Source organism: Pleurodeles waltl, chromosome 8 (genome assembly GCF_031143425.1).
Source record: "Pleurodeles waltl isolate 20211129_DDA chromosome 8, aPleWal1.hap1.20221129, whole genome shotgun sequence".
NCBI lineage: Eukaryota > Metazoa > Chordata > Amphibia > Caudata > Salamandridae > Pleurodeles > Pleurodeles waltl.
The window spans coordinates 173,977,328-173,996,196 of NC_090447.1; the positions used below are offsets into that span (position 1 = coordinate 173,977,328).

At 45.2% G+C, this 18,869-nt stretch overlaps 1 long non-coding RNA gene across 2 annotated transcripts in view; it reads right to left on the minus strand.

The window, feature by feature from the left end:
* The window catches only part of LOC138249853 (uncharacterized), a 128,373-nt gene that overhangs the window by 68,048 nt on the left and 41,456 nt on the right, over positions 1-18,869 (minus strand). The window lies entirely within an intron of this gene.

Sequence of the window (18,869 nt, forward strand, 5' to 3'; positions counted from 1 at the left end):
CACCAGCATAGTGGTCTCTTGCCCAAATACCCCTGTGACACCTCCCAATTGAACTGTATTCAACTGGGAAGATCTCAAATGTATAGTGTGTCTAGTTCAGGGATTGTCAGGACTGCAAAGGCAAGGATGCACTGTTACTGATATTCCACTCAGCCAGCCCAGTGTTCTCTTCTCCAAAGACCCCTATGTGGTAACTCACACATGAAGTGTACTCACCTGGGAGGATAACATTTGTATAGTGTGTGTTCTTGAGAGAGTGACATGCCTGCAACTCACAGAAGTCCCTGTATCTGTAACTCCAAAACCAAGCACTTTGGTCACTTGTGCACTAACCCCTGTGTGTCATCTCACAAATAAAGCATACTTACCGTGGGGTAGAACATTTGTACAGTGTGTGTAGTACAGGGACTGACATGACTGTTAAGGCAAGGAGGCGCTGTTACTGTTACTCCACTCAGCCAGTCCATTGTCCTCTTCTCCAAAGCCCCTATGTGGTAACTCACACATGAAGTGTACTCACCTGGGAGGATAGCATTTGTATAGTGGGTGTCCTTGAGAGAGTGACATGTCTACAACTCACATAAGTCTCTGTATCTGTACCTCCAAGCACCAACACAGTGGGCACGTGCCCAATAACCCCTGTGTGTCAACTCACAAATGAAGTATACTGCCCTGGGGAAGAACATTTGTATAGTGTGTGTAGTACAGGGACTGACATGACTGCAAAGACCAGGAGGCACTGTTACTGGTACTCCACTCAGCCAGCCCAGTGTCCTCTTCTACAAAGACCCCTGTGTGGTAACATCACACATGACGTGTACTCACCGGGCAGAATACAATTTGTATAGTGTGTGTACTAGAGAGTGACATGACTGCAACTCACAGGAGGCTCCGTTACTGTCACTCCAAATACCAGTCCAGTGTCCTCTTCTCCAAATACCCTTGTTTGGTAACTCACAACTGAAGTGTGTTCCTGTGGGGGGATAACATTTCTCTGGTGTCTGTAAACGGGAGCTCCCCGAAACATGAAATAGATTAAAAAAATTAATCCGTACTAATTATCAGCAGCTGCTCGATATAGAAGGTGATAAAGTGAGCAGGATGCTCACCACTCTCCTTCGTAATGACACTCGTATCCCCCCAATAATGGGAATATGTGACAGAACGGGGACCAGTCGTGTGCCCGGAGAGGAATACCCAGGGCCTTTCCAACAGATTTGAAACTGCTCTACACATACCCACAGCTGCACACCATATACGCAGTACCACATTATCTATGGGGATTACCACTCCCCACCCTTACCAAGGAGGAGATAAAAAGTCTAGAGGTTCCTAAATCCAAGGAGAAAATAATAGCGACTATACTGGCACTGAATACGTCTAAGGCACGGGGAAGTGATGGCCTGCCAGCTGAGATTCACCAAAGTATGGCAGAAACAGTGGCCGAAAATCTACTAGAATTATTTGCAGAGGCCTTTGAGAAGGGTGTACTCCCCTCTTCCATGAGGGAAGCTGTACTGGTCATGCTATCTAAGCCAGACCGAAACCCAGAAGAGCTGGCCTTGTACTGTCCTCTATCAATGTTGAATGTCGATGCTAAGATATTATGCAAAGTTCTCGCAGGGGGGCTTTTACCCTATTTGCCCCACTTGATACACGAGGACCAATGCAGATTTATTCTACTCAGAAACACCCTTGTAACTTGTGCAGATTAGCGTTGGTCTGGCACACTCTCACTGGCAGGGAGGATCTGTTTGCACTGGCCTTTCTTGATACTGAACAGGCCTTCACTCCCTCTCCTGGGAGTTCTTGTGGGAGGTCATACGCAGAGTGGGAGTAGGAGATACTTACCTGAGATGGGTACAATTACTTTATATACACCCTACGACAAGGGTCAGAGTTGAGGGCACAGTGTCTGATTGCTTTAGAATACATAATGGAACCCGAGAGGGGTTCCCATTGTCTCCTCTGTTATTCACTTTAGCGATGGAGCCTTTGGCATGCTGACTCAGTGAGACTTCCCAGGGCTGGGGGATTCAGGTTAGAGATAATGTTCATGTTGTCTCCTTATACGTTGATGCCGAGTTAATCTACTTACATCGTCCCGAATACTTCGTCCCCATAATCTTAACACTTATGACTGAATTCAGCAAATTTTCGGGACTTAGCAGAAACCAAACTAAATCAAAGCTCTTTCCCATGGGAGGGCTGGTAGGCAGACCCTTGGAAGCACTACCCGGACCGATATACCCTGTGTGGTTGACACTATAAGATATCTGGGCATCATACTGGCACACGGGGCACACCGCTTCTGGGAACTTAATATAGGGAGAGTCATGGAAAACCTGAAGCCCTCCATATGTTTTTGAAATACCCTGTCCTTCATGGGTAAGGTGGCTTTGATAAAAATGATCATACTCCTGCGCTACTTATATGTTTTTCAGGAAACGTTAAATAAATCCCCAGGGAAACATTCACCGACCTGGACAAATTGATTATTGAGCTCCTATGGGCAACGGGTAGGGAACGGGTAAGCCTTGCCACACTTAGCCACCCATGGTGCAGAGGGGATTTCAAGCTGCCTCATCTAGAACTGTGCTATCTGGCTGCTCATTTACAGCATGCAGTCCACAAGTTCTCTTGAGACAACAGCTAGCAAGTGGGACTGTTGAGGGGAACACATGAGAAACACCTCCTACCTTAACTGTTTATGGTGGGCTCCAGAGCTCTGGCAACACTGCCATCCATGGTCAGACAGACATGCAAGACATTCAGAATGAGCGGTTATGGGGGTTCTGTGACATGCGCCCTTTGCCCCAGAAATGCCTCCAGATAGCCAGGTTGGTATTGGTGACTCAGTGGCATGAGGGCGGGATGTGAAACCCTGGGTAAAATCTATCCCAAAGGCTGCTTTATCACATTGACAGACACTCTGACCTCCTTCTGGTTGGATGCAGGACAAAATTGCATTATGCTAGAATGTCAGAGTTGCTTCAAGAAGCACCTCCAAATACTCAAGTCTCTGCTGCACCTTAGAGGGGTGGCAGGTGACTGGTGTTCATCCTATATAGAGCCTTGAGTGATGACTTACAGATGAGGAATCTACCAGTAGAAGACAAATGGCAAGCTCTTCTACCGGAACTGCTCACACCGAAAGATTGGGCAACCATCCATGAAGGGGTGAAAACAATGTCATCAAATGGTCATTTCAAATTAACATAATAAAACTGTATATATCAGGTGTATTTATCCCACAAGTCTCTACACAAAATACACCCGTAGAGAACTTCATTTTACCCGAGATGTGCACAGGCAAATGCAGACTTCATGCACATAACATGGCACTGTCCAGATGCTGTCAACTACTGGGAGGAAGTACTAGAAGCCCTAAATGGAGCCACAGCATGGACCATCTCCAGGGAAATGTGACAATGCCTTTTGGGAAAGGTCCAGTTAAAAAAGAAATGAAAAATGGCCAGAAAATTTCCCTTATTGGGGAAACTGGCTAAATGATGGTTAGGCATAAAATGGTTGTTCCCTTAAACACCTACACTGGCAGAATGGAAAAGGGACATGATTGAATGGGCAAATGCAGGGACGAGACATATACGCGATACTGGCAGAGATAACAAACTTATAGCTAACTTGCAAATTTGGGCCCCTATGCTGACCAACCTAATAGAGCCCTCAATTGTAAATACACCAAGGGTGGAGGCAAGGGGAATGGGGAACAAGAAGATATAATCCACACATGACAATAAATGTACTACATATGTTTATGTTTTCTCACTCAATGCTTATTTTGTTGAAATGTCCTATTGTAACACCATACTGCTATAACGTACAAAAGCCAATAAAAACATATGCATTAAAAAAAAAAACATTTCTCAAGTGTGTGAAGTAGAGAGAGTGACATGACTGCTAAGGCCAGGAGGCACTGTTTCAGTAACTCCAAACACCAGTACAGTGTTCCCGTGCCAAATACCCTTGTTTGTCAACTCACAAATGAAGTTTACTCACCTCAGGGGATAACATTTGTCAGGTATTAGGGAGTAGTGAGAGTGACAAGACTTTAACTTACAGGAGGCTGTTACTGTCATTCCAAATACCAGTCCAGTGTTCTCTTCTCCAAATACCCTTGTTTGGTAACTCACAAATGAAATGTGCTCAGCTGGGGGGATAATGTTTCTCAAGTGTGTGAAATAGAGAGATGAAATAACTGCTAAGGCCAGGAGGCACTGTTTCAGTAAACTTCAAACACCAGCACAGTGTTCCCTTGTCCACATACCCTTGTTTGTCAACTCACAAATGATGTTTACTCACCTGGGGGGATGATATTTGTCATGTATTGGGGAATAGTGAGAGTGACATGACTGCAACCTCCAGGAGGAACTGTTTCTCTAACCCCCAGACCAGTGTCCACTTGTCCAAATACCCTCGTTTGGTAACTCTCAATTGAAGTGTACTCACCAGTGGGGATGACAGTTATTAAGTGTATGAAGTAAAGGGAGTGACATGACTGCTAATGCTGGGAGGCTCTGTCGCTCCCACTCCTCACACAAGCCCAGTGTTCTCATGCCCAAATATTCCTGTGTCTTAACTCTTAAATTAGGTCTGGGAGCATAACATTTGTATGGTGCCGAAAAGTAGATGGAGTGACTGGAAGGCAAAGATCAATAGACCATGTGTCCGTAGCTCCAAACACAAAAACAATATTCACTTGCCCAATTCCATCTATTTCTGAAATCTCAATTGAAGTTCACTCACCTGGGAGGATACCATCTGTTGTGTGTGTTTAGTATGCAGAGTGACATGACTGCAACTCCCTGGGGGCACTGTTTCAGTAGCTCCAAACACCATAGCAGTGGTCACTTGTCCAAATACCCTTGCCTGCTAGCTCTCAATTGAAGTTTACTCACCTGGGAGGACCCAGGATACAGATCATGCTCAACTCTGAGATGTGTATGGTTACCTAGCTGCATCTTGACCTGCTAACCCAAGATGAAACTATAGAGGACAGGAAAGACACCTCACCCATTGTGGAAAACAATGATACCAAAGGCCGTAAGATGCATAACCAGAATGATTTTGGCAGCAGACATATTCAAAATGCACTTACCACATGATGACTCCAATTACATATACAAAAAAGTCATGGGTCTGCAGAACAATCAACTAGGCCTCAAAATGACCAAAGACATTTCTAGCCTACCCACTATTTTGCTGGCACTGGTGACAAGATGGCATTCTCAGGCCATCCTCCCAAGGGCCAATGAGCTGCACATTTCAGCAGCTGCTTGACTTAAATGGAATTGACATGGTTCACAAAAGTCATGTCAATACAACCAATAGCATGGATAACCTGCAAATCAACCATGTACAAAGTCTTTGTGAAATGTCACTGTAAACCTTCAGAGGTAGATTTCACAATACAACCAGTAACATTGTACATTTCACATCAACAAGTCGAGCTGCCACTGACCACAAAGAGCCCAGAGAGGAGATTGGCACTACACTCCTGGCTGAAGCCCTCAGTGACGATGATACTCCTGGATGTTTTGATGTGGAGGACAGTTCTGGCTTGTTAGACACCAGCAGTGAGTCTCACTGTGGCCACTACATCAACTCCCAGCTCGGTTGCCTTCACATCACAGGCAGCCCTTTACTCCCCCCCAACCTGTGTTCCTAGGACAGTGGCAACCATCTTGTTCCCCCAGTCAAGGATCATGAGGCGCAGCACAACACCTCTGACAATGACGGCCCTGGAACCAGTGGAAAGGGGCACCCTGTGCTAAGGGCATAGGGCTGTGGGGATAGCATGTGTGGGTAGGATGCTGTTGGCCAGTGGGGTGAGGCCACTGGGGTCGCTCCTGGCCAGGACATCATCAGCCACATCTTGGGGGCCTATCAGGAGTCCAAGGTGTGATAGGCCAGGAATTTGCAGAGAGGTTTTCATCGTAAATGTGTGAATAGTGGGAGGCTCACAGTACCAACATGGCCTCCCTAACAGGGGCGCTGGGGGACATCAACACCACCCTGATCAGGGACCAACAACAACACAATACCTCTTCATTTGGCACATCTACACCCAGCTCTTCATTGGTACCAGTCACTGGAAGGGAGGCCCTGTCAGGGGAAGAACTCACCCCGGACACCGCTGCCTATGTAGCAGCAGATCTCTCCACAATTATGCAAGCAGGGACCTCCAGCAAAGAATCCAGGAGGTGCGGATGGCAAGACACCCACCACTGCCAGTAAGCGACCTCCACATGTTCACTCTGTTGATTGTTCTTCAACCACCTTCCATTTCCAATGGGAGGAGTACACTATACTTCCAATAGTGTTGCATCTACTCCAGTTATTGCATCCACTATGGCTGACCCCTTCACTTTTCTGTTCCATCATGCCCAAATTCTATTTTCATCTCAAATGTTCAATAAATACACCTATCACAAAGCCATTGTTGCCTTGCCTATGTTCCACATTTTTCTATGTCGAGATGTAAGACCATGTGACGCAAATGAGGAACACTCAAGATACTAATGCAAGGAGGGATACGTTACAGGTACAGCGTCCTGAAAGGGATTACTACCAACTCACACAAACACATTGCAACTAGTGAAACAAAGAATGGGTAGTAGTGGAATAGGAAACTGCTCATCCACATGCAAGAGAAATACAAAAAACAGTAGTCGGAAACTGACATCAGAAAAATAACAATCAGTATTTTCAGTGCTGGTCAGGTATTGACAGCCCTACTACCAGAGCTCATTTCTTATTAGTTCCCAAGAGACAAATATGAATTATTAAACAGCATAAACCTTCTGCACACAGCTAAATAAAAACATAACAGATTCTAAATAATCCTATTGTAGTGAGGATTCGTAGAAAACTTATATGATTTTGGCCATTTTATGTGCTTTTCAAATAGGCAAATAAGTCCACAACAGCCAACACATGATTCGTCACTAATGTGACTTTTTCAAGGCTGTAAAAAGCACATAAGACAATTCACATTGTAATACGTAAGTAAGATGACAGGGATAAAGACCATTTGGAAAACGATCTGAAAAATGATCCTACATCCATTTTCCCAACTCAGTTTCAAAGAAAGGAGAGGAAAAGTGAAGAAAAAGTAGGAAAATGTGGAAACATTCAATACGTGCCAGTGAGAATTCTGACAGTTTTAGAAACTGAAAGAATATAAATGAGGAGCGCAGAAATGAGCCCGGTGCATGAGATGTAAATAAAATGTTTTTTTGTTTGTCAACACCATGCATAGGAAATCCAAGCATGTCCGCTACACCAAAGATGTCAAGTGAGTCCCTGGGAGTAAGATGAGAATCCTGCATAGAGTACTCATGACTTGAGTATGCTGATCGTTACTAACAAAAATAAAGAGAAACCAATTTAAACAATAATATCGCAGAGGCCACAATATTCGTTAACAATATTTAAGGTATTGAAAAAAAACGCAGGATGTTGCGTGCTATCTGGGAAAAGTTAGAAACAAAGTTGAAATGAAGCTGGTAATGGAAACCATGTCAGAATGATATAAGAATGGAGCAAGGGGAACAAAACAAACCAAAACCATCAGTGAGACTGCATGTAGCCACAAAACGCCTTAGCCTAATGTCACTGACAAGGAACACATCCCAGTTGGGCTCCCTATGTAGAAACCAGTATGTCTGTTATTGAATATACCTAGGACGATAATAAGACACGTTGGTGCTATACCAGTCCATCTCAGTTACAGTCAGTCCCTAAGGCCAGGGTTATGTGAGTTATTTATAATAAAAAAAAAAAACCTTATTAAGGTGAACAATAAAGTCCTGTTGCAAAGCAAACTGTCATGTTGTTTAATAATTCACATTGCAACAAGTGTCTGGACACACCAAACATTTTATTCCAGTGTACAGCACATATTCTGTTGAAGTGTCTGGAATGTCATAGCCATGAATGGCTGACTAATATTGTGTCAAGGTACACATACCAAGGACCAGCACCCCAGACCACGGACAGAACAGCCTTGTCAGACATTGTCCGGTAGAATAGGCAAAGAGAAAAGCGGATGGTGTCACCAGCTTGAGCCTTATCACATACCACACCAAAGAAATCCAACATAACATAAACCAAGGCACAGACAGAGAGCAGTACAACAGTCCATGATCACAGGCCTATCATAATCCAATGACCAGGTATCTGGTGGTATGACACAAACATATGTCAGTGTTGAGGCACTGTGGCCTGCAATTATGAAACACATCTACACCAACATATAGGCCATTCAAGAATAGTGTCTAGTCTAAGTGAAGGGTGAATGCATTGCTTGTAATTGATGACAACATATTTAATTCCCACATGATCGCACACATGATGCAACTGGCCCAACACCGCACACTAAACAAGTCCAATGTGCACTTTTGACCTTCCACCCAAATACTGTTCAAGCTGCCTTGGCGCAGGTCTTGTACATCCCAAATCTGTGACCTACATTACCTGGAACAATCCATGTCCACTTTGTATGTCAGAACTGCATCAGATACCTGCCAATGTCACAACTCTGAAATGCCCACATGAGGATGTCATGGTGAAGATACCTGTTCAAAGACAAAACCTGGAGTACAGGCTTGAAAACATACCTATTACGCAAATAACACAGAAAGCTTCCGGAAAGGAAATTACATTGCAGTGGAACTGACACAAACAAAATAGCTACATCAAGGTGGGGATATTTCAAAGGCTAACTCTTCAAGCACCCTTTGGCTGAATAATGCAGAGTAACAGCTTCCTAGTTGTTTCCAAAACACTCAACTCAACACATTCTCACCAGTACAGTTCTTCATACAGTCACAATCATTACATCACATGACATACTTACACTGATGAAAGGTAGCTATTGAGGAGATCTTGCTGCAAGTCAGCTCTTTCTTCTTCAACACTGTCATCCTCACTTGGCATTTCATGAGTCTCTCCTGGTGGCACTGCAGGCTCCCCCTCCTCTGGGATGTATGGGATATTCCTCTGCAGGGTGATGTGGAGCATGCAGCATGCGACAGTGATCTGACACACTTTCTCGGGTGAGTAGAGGAGAGCTCCACCTCTCCGGTCCAGATACCTGAATCTGGCCTCCAGGAGCTGAAAAGCCCACTCCATTACCCGCTGTATTCTTCCATGGGCCTCATTGAAGCAGACTTCCCCTGGCATAGTTGGATTCCTTAGTGACATCAACAACCAAGGATGGTTTGGATATGCAGAGTCTCCTATTAAGAAATGGGACATATGTGCAACAGTGAGTGACTCACTCCATGATTGTAGCACCTGACATTGCACACACACAAACAGGTCATATGTGACTTACCAACCAGCCAGACTTGTCTAGGTACAGTTGTGACATCAGCTGGAGTATGGTGCTTTTCTGCATTATGAATGAATAATTGGCTGAACCCGGATAATGGGCACAGCCCTTTGAAATGTAGAGATCCACCAAACAGAGAACTTGCACTTTGATGAAATGGATGTTTTTTTTGTTGTGGTATACTTGTTCATTGGCCTGCGGTGGGGCCAAGCTAACATGTGTGCCATCAATGGCTCCCACCACATGTGGGAGGCATGCAAAGCCAGAAAAGTTAGCCTTCTCATGGGATAAATCCTAATGTCAGGGAAACTGGATGTAGCTGTCCAGGTCTTTCAACATTGCTGAGAAGATATCCTTCATCACCAGACTTTACATAGGTTGGGACATGCCAGCTGACAAAGCCACTGTATGTTGGAAGGTCCCTATAGCTAGGAAGTGCAACACTGACATGAACTCTACAAATGCTGGTATGCTGGGTGGATAACTAATATCTGGCATCAGATCTGGCTCCAGCTGACAACATAAGTCCACTATTATTTACCTATTCAGATGGTAAAGAAGGATAATGTGACATTCTTCCATGGTCTGAAGGTCTGGCAGTGGACGATAGACAGGAGGTTGTTGCATCCTCCCTCTCCCTGGATACCTATGTATGACAAGACATGATTTCTAACATTAGTCATTGTGTCCACAGCAACATATATGATGCATGTCAATGATATGTGAAAAAGCATTTCTGAATGGATAGACATGGCAACCAGTACACATCACAGCTGCATATAACACAAGAGTCATATGTAACCCCCATGGTTTTCCACACGTGTCCACAACATGTATCTGGACCAAACTAAAAAATGTACAACACAATTGCCCCTTGAAATGTGACTGGGTATCCTGACTGTCATAATCATGTCAGCGGGGATGGACTGTGCCCCACTGTTAAGTGCCATCTGTGCCCTGCAACATGCTACAATTATATTTGAGTAGTAGGACCGACATGATAAGACAGGATAAGCATGTTTGTGAGCTCAAAAAAATCATGTTATGCAGTTTCGAATGCATAATACAGCATTTCAGACCGCCGAAATGCTGGCTGCCTGACCTGCTTCACTGGACAGTAGGAACTGACTGCAACCTCAGGCAGAAGTCATTACGGCGTAAGGCGATTACAACCGCGGCAGACACAGCCATAGGCTAATGTTGTTGCCAGTGGTGGTCACGGGCCAATGGCTGTATCCGCATACGTGGTGGGCGTGATGGCCATGTTCTGCAGATTCATTCACTTGACTCCTGACACTGCTGCCAGCAACACCTCCACTCCAGAGCTGCTGTGTACCACCTTTGGGAGCAATCATGCCACGTCCAGCTGGTGATAGGGCTCCTGCCTTCTGACCAGAGGAGCTGGTGACAAAGTTCCTACCCCTTTATGGACAGGTTTATGGTGCGCAAGAAGAGCACCTTTATGTTTACAGTTTTCTCTGTACTTCACCATTCTTATCAAACTCACAGGCTACAATGTGGACGTGTGTGCCAGGTTATCTACTCATGTGCCCGTTGTTGCAGTCTGAGTGGCATCAATGAGATAGGTACTGGTGGCCAGTGACATATGTGAGGTTCAGTCACATTGTGTTGGGTGATGTTTTTGGGGTCCTAGATCCTCCTTGTGTTGGAGGCACATAACTAGTTGAGGAGACATTACTGCCATGCACTGATATATTTTCCCTCATGATTGTTGTAAATGTTGGAAAACATGTATGTGCATGACAGCATGAGCTGAGTATGCATACTGCATGAGTAAGTTGTGAGTCATGAGAGTAATGTGTATGCTGCCTGTGCCGGGCCGGGTATCAGAGAACGTGCCCAGCAGTTCCCCAGGGGCATCATCACAGCTGGAGCACATGACCCGGATGTACAACTCCTTGCATCCAATCAGAAGTCAGCTGTGGACGACGGTGGGGTGTTTAAAGGGGAAAGAAATGTCACCAGGAGGCCAGAGAGTGCTCGGGAATTGCTTCCCATGTCGAACGGATCACACAATGTCGGAGTAGAAGAGAAGAAGCTGGAACCGAGGGGACGACGGAAACATCAGCCCGACAAACTGCCCAAAGAAACAGTGGAACGACCAGGAGGCGATGAGGCATACTAACCGGCCATGCTCAGGGGAGAGCGTGGCTTCATCAGGTACGGTCCTATAAACAGGACGCTAGGGAAAAGCAATTCGGGACTGGTGGGAGGAGGGAGGAAAAATCACCTAAATGGTTTTGTATTTCTGTGTCATTTGTTTGTTTTGGGTGATACTGCTGCCAATGTTGTTGCTCTGTCCACCAGGAAGGAAAATGGAGTGAATTCACCTGGGAATTGTGGCAGCACGGATAACGTACAACACGAGCATGTTACAATTGGTTTATTTATTTATATGAAAATTAGTTACTTACCTGTAACTACAATTTTCCAGTATTGGTATCTTTCATAGATTCACATGCTTGAATCATCCCCGTCGTTGAGGTGGGAGCCTCACGGTAAGTTTAACACAGTAAGTCAGTAAGTTTAAAACCAGTAGGCTTCAGTAGGCCTTATGGGCTATTTTACAGTCTATCCACTTTGTTTTGTGAAAAGACCCAAACTTCAGTGTCAACCAATCAGGATTCAGCCCCTCCCAAACACTCCCAACAGAGGCTGAATTCCCTCAGATTTTCTAGTAGAATTGTGAAGTTTCATATCTGTATAATAGGGGAGCCTCTGAGGGGAGGAGGGTGGGTCGCATGTGAATCTATGAAAGATACCAATACTGGAGAACTGCAGCTACAGGTAAGTAACTAATTTTCTTCTCCAGTATTGGATCTTTCATAGATTCACATGCTTGAATCAGAATAACGAGCAGTAATGTTTGAGAATTAGCTAATTAATTTGATTGTCATTTTATCGTAATTCTCTAAGTGATCTCAATCACGTTAGTATACATTTATATATATATATATATATATATATATAACAATAATAGAAAAAACCTGTATGACAGAAAATTATGATACAATATGTGTTGTTGTTGTTTTGAGGTGTACAACATGTTAACACAATATGAAAAAGCATTGATCTTACGACTAATTTGAAGCAAAATCTTAGAGCAAAGCACACTGTGATATAAAATTAGATATTAACAAGACTGAGAAACAATATCGAACATACCTTGAGTGTGGTGGTGGGATGTGGAAGAGGCTCACCTTAACAAAATAAATGCCTCAGTACTGCCTGTCCCACTGCTGTATGAACGTTACTCGTTTCTTCGAGACAATAGTGCTTTGTAAACGTATGCTGGCTGGACCATGTGGCCGCTCTGCAGATGCTATGTAGTGGCACCCCTGCAAAGAGTGCAGCTGAAGTCGCTACACATCTTGTAGAATGGGCTCTCACCTTGCTGTGGAGCGGGTTACCAGCTTTAGCATGACAGAATTGAATTGCCTGGCCAATCCAACTGGCTATAGTCTGTTTGGACACCACATGTCCCTTTCTCATTCCGCCAATTGCAACAAATAGTTGGTCAGACTGACGGATGACTCGTGTTTTCTGTAAGTAAAACTTTAGACACCTATTTATATCCAGGGAATGTAATGTCCTCTCGGCTACCGTTTGTGGGTTTGGAAAAAAGGTTTTCAAGATGACTGGTTCATTCAAGTGAATCGTTGAGGGAACTTTCGGGATGAATTTAGGATTTGTTCTTAGGATCACACCGGAATTTGTAAATTGGAGGAAAGGCTCTTTGATAGTGAAAGCCTGAATGTCGCTGACTCTTTTGGCTGAAGTAAGAGCTAGTAGTAACGCTGTTTTCCATGAGATGAATTTTAGATCGGCTCTGTGGATCTGCTCAAAAGGAGCTTTCATGAGCTGCACTAAAACAACATTCAGGGAGCATAACGGCAGAGGTTTTCGGACTGGTGGGAAAACACGAAAAAGGCCCTTCATGAATTGTTTGACAATTCTTGTGGAGCATAATGAGACCATGTGTGGTGATCTACGGTACCTCGAGATTGCTGCCAGATGTACTCGAATGGAGGAATATGAAAGTCCTGACTTTGCCAAGAGCAAGAGATATGGAAGTATCTGCTCTGGAGGAGCGGAAAAGGGATGTGTACCTTCTGCTGCACACCATATACAAAAACGTTTCCATTTAAGTCTATAGGTTTTGTTGGTAGTGTCAGCTCTAGCGTTTGCTAAGATGTCTCTACACTCGGAGGAAATGTTCAGATTTAGATACTCATTGTATTCAGGAGCCAAGCCGACAAGTATAGAGATGACGGATCTGGATGCCTGACTTGTCCCTGGTGCATCGTCAAGAGAGTCGGACTCTGTCTGAGTTGCACATGTGGCTGTTCGGAGAGCATTAGGAGCTCCGTGTACCAGACCTGTCTGGGCCACCTGGCAGCTATGAATAGGAGGCGACACCTCTCCGTCTTTATTTTGTTGATGACTCTCGGAATGAGCGGGATCGGAGGAAAAGCGTAGGCATAGACCCCGGACCATCTCATCGAAAACGCATTTCCCCACAAACCTTTCTGGGGAAGCCAACTTGCATAATACTGGCATTTCTTGTTCTCGAGTGTGGCAAATAGGTCGAGGTTTGGTTTGCCCCATAAGAGGAAAAGTCGATTGAGAAGTTTCTGGTCTAGCTCCCACTTGTGATAAGGTATCACTGTCCTGCTCAGGGTGTCTGCCAGAACGTTGGTTTGTCCTGGCACATGCTCCGCTTTGAGTGAAATATTGTGCTTGATGGCCCATGTCCATATTTCTTGAGCTAGCTGCGAGAGTTGTAGGGATCTTGTGCCTCCTTGCTTGTTTAGATAAAACATGCTGGTTGTGTTGTCAGTCCTGATTAAGATGCTTGAACTTTGTAGTTTTGGCAAGAAAGCTTTTAGAGCTAAGTGTATCGCTTTGAGTTCTAGGTAATTGATGTGGAGTTGAACCTCTTTTGCATTCCAGGATCCGCTGATTTGCAGGTCCTGGCAGTGTGCACCCCATCCTTCGAGAGAGGCATCCGTTGTTACTATGTAACTGGGTGTTTGATGAAGGAATGTAAGTCAGTTTGACAAATTGGTTAGTGTCGCCCACCACCTCATGGTGTTCTGCAATAGAGGTGTGATGCGAATTCTGTCTTCGAACGAACCGTTCACCTGGGTTCACTGTATGTCCAATTGCTCTTGCAGGGGTCGCATATGGAGCCTGCAGTCTGGGACTAGCGGAATGCATGATGAGATTATCCCTAGCAATGATTTGTAGATGCGGACTGAAACAAACATTTTTGTAGAGAGTCTGCGTGCCAAGGAGGTTAGTTTTTGTTTCCTCTCGTGAGACGGGTACGCCTTGCTGTGGACCGTGTCTAGTATTGCTCCTAAGAAGTTTAATACTTGTCTGGGGTGAAGCTGAGACTTTTGGTAGTTGACGACAAACTCCAGGCTGTTTAACAATTGAAGGCAATGTGAAATATGATGTATCACTTGCGGCTTTGAGGGTGCCTAGTAAGGAAAAACCTGGATACCCGACTGGCGGAGATGCGCTGCTACTGGAGCCAACATTTTTGTGAAGATTCTGGGGGCCGATTTGAGACCGAATGGGAGAACTCGAAATTGGAGGTGCATACCACCCACTCTGAACCTGAGGAATTTGCGGTGGTTGCGGTGTATGGGAATATGAAAGTAGGCATCCTGGAGGTCTAGGGATGCCATCAGATCTCCAGCATTTAAAAGACGCAGGACATCTTGATGTGTTACCATCCTGAACGACTGTTTCTTTAGAAACTTGTTTAGCTCTCTTAAGTCCAGGATGGGGTGCCAGTCCCCGGAGGGTTTCTTTATGAGAAAGAAGCGGGAATAGAATCCTCTGTTCTTCTGAGAAAAAGGGACTGGCTCTATCACTCCTTTGCCCAGCATCACTTTTACTTCCTTGAGGAGTTGGTTCATCCTCAGGGGCGGTGGGCCCGATGGAGGAACAGTTGGTGGTGTTTGCGTGAATTCCAGAGTATGACCTCTGGCCACTATATCGAGCACCCATCTGTCTGATGTTATAGCTGCCCATTGAAGGAAATAGGAAGTGATGCGACCTCCAACCCTTGATATTGGTGGGGGGGAGACTGCTGGAATGACTAGCGGGTCATTGTTTTCTGCCCGTATCTCTTCCTCGGGCAGCTCCTCTTCCTCTAGTTGGATGTTTATAAGCTGCGGCCGGTGGTAACCTGTAATGCTGCTGTTTCTGGTGGTACTGGTGTTGTGATCCTGTGGAGGAAGACTGATACTGGGATCTGTACTGTTGGTATCCCCCTCGAAAGGAGTAACCTCCTCTTCCCCTTGCTCCACGAAAAGGTTGTTTTTTATATTGAAGGGTACCTAGAGATTTTGCTGTATCCGTATCCGTTTTGATGGTTTGTAACATGTCATCGACATGCTTCCCAAACAAACTCTCACCATCAAAAGGCATGTCGAGAACGCGACTCTGGACCTCCGGTCGAAATGATGTAGCCTTTAGCCATCCTTGCCTGCGCAAGACTGCTGCGCCAGCCAATTACCTGAACCCAGTTAAAGAAATGTCTATTGCACTGTCTATAATCTCTGCGGCAACCTGTTCTCCCTCCTGCAACACCTTTTTTGCTTCCACCTTGACATCCTCTGGCAAGAGATCCAAGAAAGCAGAAATGTCTGCCCACATTTGGGGATCATATCTTTCCAAGATGGCGAGGGAGTTAGCTGCCTTAACTGTGACTGCTGCTACAGAGAAGAATTTTTTACCAATGTTGTCTAATCTCCTCCCCTCCTTGTCTGGGGTAGATGCTATAGGCGTGGAGGGGTTTCTGGAACGTCGCTGCGCTGCCTGTGATATTACTGAATCAGGTTTTGGCTGTGACACTAAACAGGCTGGAGAATCATCCCGGGCCTTGTACTTCTTCTCTAACCTTGGCATTTGTGAAGGCACTGTGGCAGGATTCTTCATTGCCTTCAAGCCTTCTTGCCATAAGAAATCTGGTATTGGTATCGTCCTTACCGATCTCTTTGATGGTTCTTTGAAGTCGTAAAGGAAGCACTCTGTTTCATGAGAGACAATTGAAAGGCCAAAACGCTTTGCCGCTCTCTCTGTCAGATTATGAAAACCTCCTATGTCTTCTGGAGGCGAATCCACTGGACCTGCTGGAGGTGGAGATGGTGTGGGGACGAGATAATCATCCCATTCACTAGTCACAGAATCTCTTAGCTCACCCTCTTCTCTTTCGTCGTCTGACGAGGGATGAGCTTCTTGAGTTTGGCTAGTTAATGGTATGCTAGCCTGTGGTGTTTCCGGAAGACTGGTAGTCTGGGTTTGACGAGGTGTCTGGTAGCTTTCAGGTCTAGGTGGCGTGGTCTGCGTTGATGGTGGAAACCTTCTATAGTAGTCATTGAGCATATATTGTAGGTCCGCCACTAGTGTGCTAGGCATGGAGAGGGGCGATTGTTGCTCTGCCTGTGGGTAGGATGTTGAAGCATAACTGGGCTGGTAATGCTGTTCGTCTTCATCATCAAAATCCTGGCACTTGACATGGAGTTGAGATGGGCTACTCGCTGCCCCAAACATTCCCTCATTTTGGGAGTATGCGTCATCATCATCATCATCATCTAAGAGATGTTGTGGGGGGTACGGCAATACCTTGCTTGGGGAGGTATGCATTGGCAGAATATCGAAAGCTTTGTCCCACAAGGTGATAAGTGAAAGAGGTAAGAATCTGGTTGAGTCGTCCTGAGGATAAGGCAGAATAGCTGACGATTGGTGCGGTGGAGTACCCAGGAGGGTCGATGGTCTATATATTGCCAGTGCTGTGGACGATATGCTCGTCGACGGTTCCCTCGTCGACGGTTCCCTCGTCGACAGTTCTCTCATCGACAGTTCCGTCGTCGACGGTGTCTGTGTCGATGGGTCCTTCGTCGACAGGCCCTTCGTCGAGGGGCCCTTCATGGACGGATCATTTGATGGCGGGTCCTTCGTCAACGGTGTCTTCGTCGACGGTTCTTTCGTCGACGTATCCTCTGTCGGCATCTTAGTAGCCGACGGTGCTGTCGTCGGCGGTGTCTTCTTAAACCTCATTGAGAGGTGCTTCATAAATGGGAGTGCCCTGGTCGATTGGTGGACCCAGGAAGCCTCCGCCGTCGACAATGTGTTTGCCGACGAAGCCTTTTTAAATATTTTTGCCGTAATTATCGCCGTCGACGATAACGGCGACGATGTCATGATCATTGGTGAGACCGCCGTTGTGAACGTCGACGACACTGTTGTAGATGTCACCGTCGACACCGTCGTCGACGGGGTGGTCATCGACGGGTGCTTTTTCCTTAAAGAGACTTTTTCCGTCTCTTTCTGGGGTGACAGAGACAGGGATGCCTTTTTTGAGGTACTTTTCCTATGTAAAGGCGTGGTAGGCTCTGAATGAACCTTTTGTGGCAAATTTTTGTGTGTCTCTGAATGGGAAACATCCTATTTTGTCTCAGTAGAGACTTGTTTTATCTTTTTGGCCATCTTCCTTGGTGGCTCATCAGACACTCTCCTTCTCTCACCTGTTGTTTTCTGAGGGTGAGAAGCATGAGATGACGCTTCACTTTCGTCTGAGGAAGGATGCTCCATGGCTTTCTGTTTTTGCAGCCATAACAGAAGTCTACCCTCACGGTCCTTGAGGGTTTTTTGACTAAAGGTGTGACAGATCTTGCAGTCTCTCACCTTGTGGTCTGGATGGAGGCAGTAGATGCATTTCTTGTGGGGGTCATCAACATGTAGTCTCTTCTTCCCACAACTGTCAGTCTCTGAACAGACCCTTTTTTGTATTTTCAGACATGATAAAGCTGGAAAGCTAGGTTCCTGAGAGAAACAATTTTCAGTCAGAAATAAAGTAAACTGAGCAGAGCTCAGGGAGACTCCCTTCACACGACGTGCGGTAGAAAATCTGAGGGAATTCAGCCTCTGTTGGGAGTGTTTGGGAGGGGCTGAATCCTGATTGGTTGACACTGAAGTTTGGGTCTTTTCACAAAACAAAGTGGATAGACTGTAAAATAGCCTATAAGGCCTACTGAGGCCTACTGGTTTTAAACTTACTGACTTACTGGCTTATGTATTTAAACTTACCGTGAGGCTCCCACCTTGACGACAGGGATGATTCAAGCATGTGAATCTATGAAAGATCCAATACTGGAGAAATATATTTTTACTTTTGGGTTGCTTAATCCGAGTTAAGTTATTTGCACGGTTGTTATAAACATGGTACAGAACAAACGGGCAGGACGTCAAAGGAAAGAAAAGAGAAAAAGGAGGAAAAGAGCATTCATTTATTTGGTTTATTTGTTTATTCGCGCAACAAAGTTAAGTGAACATAGAAAAGGCAGAAACGGGAAAGAAAGTCGAGAAGAAAAAAAAGAGAAAAATAATAATAAGTACAGACAGGGAAAGACGGCAAGACCAGCAAATAAAAGAAAAATGGAAAGGATACAAAAGGGAAAAGAAAGGAAGTAGA